Source organism: Chanos chanos, chromosome 7 (assembly GCF_902362185.1).
Source record: "Chanos chanos chromosome 7, fChaCha1.1, whole genome shotgun sequence".
Classification (NCBI taxonomy): domain Eukaryota; kingdom Metazoa; phylum Chordata; class Actinopteri; order Gonorynchiformes; family Chanidae; genus Chanos; species Chanos chanos.
In genome coordinates, this window is record NC_044501.1 from 40,378,739 (window position 1) to 40,384,831 (window position 6,093).

Below are 6,093 nucleotides of genomic sequence, written 5' to 3' on the forward strand. Positions count from 1 at the left end.
CCAAATATATGGGTAAAAACGAGTCACTCCCTGGGAACCACACGTCCTTGTTAAAACGCCATGGACCACAGTGATATTTTAAAAGGCAGTGGTCGGAACTGGAATACTTTCGCAGCTTCAAAAGTGTATTCCTCGTGATTTCAACGTCAAAGTCTTAAAAATAAATGAGTACATAAATAAACAAAATCGGGTGTTTGAGCCGTAACGTCTCTCTGCCGACGACTTCTCAGTCTGTTCTCCGTCATCAAGTGTTCCACGCTTCCTGTTTACATACATGGCAGCTGGTGAACGTGTACAATTGACTGAAGGCACATGCTTAGCGCCTAAGCAGCGGCAAGCCGCTGGGATCCAAGACACTGTTCACAAAGCTCGTGGTGGTCATTTCTCAACTTCATGAAATAGTGTGCAAACCATACAGGGATACTGCAGCAAGGATACGTTCAAGCAAAGCTGTCAGAGTGGCTATCAAACGGAGTATATACGATTTCTTCAGCGAGCAGAACGGGGAAGGAATCTACAGCGTTCCAAGTTCCAATTTAAATCCCTTCCTTCAGGATTTGCGGTGTATGGGCAATTCTTCTTTTTGGAGAATTTACTGATGTTGATTAATCTCTTTTGATACACATGCCAGCGCACATGCTATGCATTTCATGTAAAGGTTAAGACATGTCCAAACAATGCTGATGTGTTAGGAAACAAAAATTACAAAATGAACTCTAGAGAACTTCCACAAAATCAGTTGGCTAACAGAGCAAAATTGCTCAGCACATTTGGAAACATTTTAACTGACCAGCGCTGAAAATCTCACTGAGGGCTATATAATAATAATATAATAATAATATGAGTTTATTTAGAGCCAAGTATCAAAGGGCTTTACATGTCTGTAACAAAGTTAAATCAAAATGATGTTATCCATATATTGAAGTTTAAGTCAGTTTAACTCAATACAGTTAGTCACATACATGTTTTATGGGCACTTATGTCACACCACATACCCCAAGGGTCAGGAAGGAAAGACAGAAGCACTCGCCTTTCAAACAAGAGAAGAATGACAAAGAGCAAAGCTCTGGTCTAAGAAAGATGGCAGAGACCGCAGGCAGCATTGCTTATATCAGAGTTTGGCAGGAGCTGTAGACCGCTGTGAGCTATCAGTCAACATTTTTCTTCTGGACAGTCAGCTGTGTTCTAGCTTTCCCCACCCAGACCTCTCTAAACTGTTTGGGGTTAGAATAGACGACAATTTGATGCAATGCGGGCGTAATTGCCTGTACCTCAAATAATGACACGTCTAAAACCCTCTTGGTGCTGTAATGGAGGGAGTAAACTGCAGCCATACTGATAGTCCTCCCAAATTTCCTTTCAACGTATGAACTAATCAATAACATCTCAAGTTAATATGTTAATTTCGTTAATATGTTATAAAAGAAAAACATATGGTATAGTTTGAATGAGATCGTAATCAGCTGTGTTATGTGAGACCTACTGACCTCTGGTCATTGGCCTCTGTTCACATATAAAGATGCTGGACTCTAAGCTCCTTTCCCACAGATAAACAGATGAGTTCTGCTGAAAGGCTGAAAGGCTGGATGACCCGGATGACGTTTCCACTGGAGAGAGGGGGAAGGGGAAAGAGAGAGAGAGAGAGAGAGAGAGAGAGAGAGAGAGAGAGCGCTGTCACATAACCTAAAGGTGGTGAACATAAGGTCTTTATCTCAAGATACAGAATCACATTGTCATAGATTTTGTTCATGTGTTACATTGTTTGTGATGAAGCAGTGTAAAAATAAAGAAGTGGGTAGTGTAGACTTCACACTGACTGATCCAGCGAGGGGTTTGAATAGTGAAAGGCATCAGAGAGAACTAAAGTGAAGGCAGGTGTGCAGAATGAGGGTGATCAGACCGGTGATTAGTAAACCGGCGACGCTGAGCGGGGAATGGCTGAAACTGGTGAGGGAGGAGGCGAGGTCGTTACAGCTGTCAGCACACAAATGTGTGTAAAAGTGCTCTTCAGTGTGTGTAGATTCTCTTCTTACTTAGATTAGATTAGATTAGATTCAACTTTATTGTCATTGTGCAGAGTACAGGTACAAAGCCAATGAAATGCAGTAGCATCTAACCAGAAGTGCAAAAGCATAACATTATTTACAGGTAAGTGCAGGTAGTGAGTACTGCTGTAGTGATAGTGTATCTTACAGTATATACAGTATTATAGACAGTGGAGATACAGTATGTACAGCATATAAGATGATGGTGAGCAAATATACAGATATGTATATGTATATATATTAATAATGGTCTGCACAGCGGTGAAGCTGACAGAGTAGACAGAGGAGTGTATATGTATGGTTGAATAGATATATTAGACAAATATATACAGTATGTTTATGTACAGTTTCAAATAGGGTACTCAAACAGCATGAGCGGAAGTCAGTGCAGAAGGAGCAGAAAAACAGTGCATATAGTACAGAGATAGTGCACTGGAGTGCAAATGAAGCTAGCGCTGTGGTGTGGAGTTCAGCAGGGTCACAGCCTCATGGAAGAAGCTCTTCCTGAGCCGGCTGGTGCGGGAGCGGAGGCTCTTGTAATGCCTGCCAGATGGGAGGAGGGTAAAGAGTCCGTGGTGGGGGTGGGATGCATCCTTGATGATGCTTTTCGCCCGACCCAGGCAGCGTTTGATGTAAATGTTCTCGATGGTGGGCAGTTTGGTGCGGGTGATCCGTTGGGCAGTTTTCACCACCCGCTGGAGTGTTTGCCATACCACACTGAGATGCAATTGGTGAGTATGCTCTCAATGGTACAGCGGTAAAAGCTCACCAGTATCTTGGAGCACAGATGAGCTTTCTTAAGGCTCCGCAGGAAGTAAAGCCGCTGCTGTGCCTTTTTGATGAGGATGGAGGAGTTCAGGGACCAGGAGAGATTGTCAGAGATGTGGACGCCCAGGAGTTTGAAGCTAGGTACACGCTCCACTACAGCTCCGTTGATGTAGATGGGGGCGTGTGCTTTGCTCCTAGCACGCCTGAAGTCCACAATGATTTCCTTGGTCTTCTGAGTGTTAAGGGCCAGGTTGTTGTCTGCGCACCACGCAGCCAGGTGCTCGACCTCGTCCCTGTAGGCCGTCTCGTCGTCCTCTCTGATCAGGCCTACCACCGTGGTGTCGTCTGCGAACTTGATTATGGTGTTGGAACCATGCACAGGGACGCAGTCATAGGTGAAGAGGGAGTACAGAAGAGGGCTCAGCACACAGCCTTGTGGCACGCCGGTGCTCAGAGTGAGAGTGGAAGAGGTGAGGTAGTCTAACTTAACAGACTGGGGTCTGTTAGTCAGAAAGTCCAGAGTCCAGTTGCGCAGGGATGTGCTGATACCAAGCTGGCTAAGCTTGGAGATCAGCTTGGAGGGAATCACCGTGTTGAATGCTGAGCTGAAGTCAATGAACAACTTAAGAACAAATACGAAGAAGAAAATATTGGTGAATATCAGAATCTTTGCGAAAACTACCCAAGTGGGTTTTAAGAAGAATTTTTTTTTTCTTCAGAGCGGTTGGTGAATGAAGCTTAGCGTGTTTTCTTTTTTTGTTTTATTTTGTCTCTTTTTTTGGTGAAATTGGTCTGATTGCACCTTGATAATATAATCAGAGAAAATCACTTAAATGGTACAAGAAGTTTTCATCATCTTACTGTTTTTGCTTTTCAGATTTATTCAGACTGGGATGTGAACAATGAAATACTTGCTTGTTTTTCATTTGGTGATCAGCAGATATGTGTAATTTACACCATGTTAAAAACATATTTATCATATGTTTCACTTTAATTTCCCCTCAAGCTTGACTTGAATTGCCTTTTGACCCTTGTTGAATTTAGCTTTCTGTTTTTCACAGTTTCAAACTCAAGATTTGCTCCATATGCAGTCTAATCATTGCCAGTCTTTTCATCAGTCTTTGACAAATGAAGAGTGTTCTGAAAAGTATCACAGCAATTACTACTGGTTGAAGAAGTAATGTCTGAGTTGAGACACTAGGTGGCAGAAAAGAATTTTCCATTGCAACAACCAAAGATACATAATTAGTAAAATAAATTCCACCAGTATTGGACTGAGCTATTGCCTTACTACAATATTTCATTGTCATATCTTTTACTATCATCCTGCTTCTCACTTTGCCTTTTATCAAACCAAACTAAATTATTATTAAATGCTTACTTCAGAGTTTTTATTAATGTGTATCTGACCCACTCTGAAGTCCTTTTCCACCTCATACTGCAGGTGTGATGGACAGATCAGGACAGAAACTTCAGATGTATGGGAACTCATCCTCAGCAGCAGAGGTACCAGCCAGTGTTGGATATTGCTTAAAGAAATGACTATAACACATTGTGATGTGTACCATAACATAGGATTTAATTGATAGATATTACATTTCACACACATGAAACTTGAAGGCATTTAAAACTTACTGGTAAATACTGTCATTTATAGATCATAACCTCTCTTCTTTTTTCACTTTGTTTTCTTGCTCAGTGTTGTTGAGAATGAGGAAAGTGCTGACACAAATTAAAAACTGTATATGTATTAATGTGTATATTAATGTACATAGTAACTTTGTCAATATTGTCCTAATTCTGTGAGAAAACAATACTGCAAGAAATTAAGGTGGCTGTTTATATTATTGATGAATAGGACAACGTAAAAATATTATATATATGAAGAACTTTAGAAATGACCATATCAGGATCTCACCACATCAAAAACAATAATGTTATCAAACATACAAAACATGTCCAAACATAGCACGAAGAGACATTGTTACTCTGACAATCAGCTGGTCAAACACAGGTCCTAAAGATTCCACAAAGCAAGACCAAATCACGCATCACACACACACAGATCGAAAAACATTACAACAGACGGGCTTCACAAAATCACCAATTTCTGTTCTAGCTAAGATTCATCTTTTAAAAATGCTCTGGACATTATTTAAATGGCTTAACATGAAGGATCTTTTTGAAAAGAATAATATCAGATTTTAATTCTGTCTGTTCCTTCAACATGCCATGTTACTTTATCAGTAATTATCTATATTTTCTTATTTGTATTTCACAGACTCGTTTTTGTTTTTGAACTTCGTCATCACAAAAACGATCCAGCAATACATAATGAGTAGAGGACAGTATCATCACTGCACAGTCTTCTCCTTCAGGATGTTCCTCATTGTGCCCAGTCCAGTTATCAGGTTGATTTGGTTGCCATTTCCTGAATGGATAAAAAGAAGTTGCAGTCACCTCCAGGTTTTGGAAACAGTCAAACAGAAACATGAATTAATTATATCATTAAAACATATAACTCTGGTCAATTCTACTGAGGATGGATTTACAAAGACCATTTATCAATCATATCTCTGAATAATCACCTTGAGGTCTTACTGAAACGTGTGTTGTCCAACCAGCGCCAGTCTCCCTCGTTCTCAGAGTCAGTCAGACCAACCCAGTATTCTTCTTCACCACGTTTAGGAGCGACCTTTTTTAAGAAAGACTAGAACCACAGATATCGTACTTACATGAGGCTACAGTATACATATACCAACCACATTTGTTATCATTGTTATCACCTGCTTTTAAAAGGGATGAATCATAATCAGTGAATGTTTAATGAGGTATGTTTAATCATTAGAGGCGTACATCTTTCCCTCCGAGATTGACACAATATGCGTCTGGTTACGTGATCAATGATCCAATCCATGAAAGACACATTTTAAATATGATAGGATTTGGACTCTCATTGGCTATAATATATATTTCTTAGCAGATGGTAAAAAAAAAAAACAGTCAATCTGAAGTTGATCACACACAATGCCTCCAAAATGATTGGCCTCCCCACCCCCAACCTCCCACATCCCAACAGCGAAGCCACCATATGTAAAGCTTGTTCAGTCATACATGACCCCAGGCACCCACTCAATCCATTCTTCAGACTGCTTCCATCAGGTTGCAGATACAGATCCCTGGCATGTAGATGGCATGATATAGCAGGAGTGTTGTCCCCTCTTCCATAGCAACATTAAACAAAACACCGCGGTAACCATCATGTGCAAAGAGGCTACGT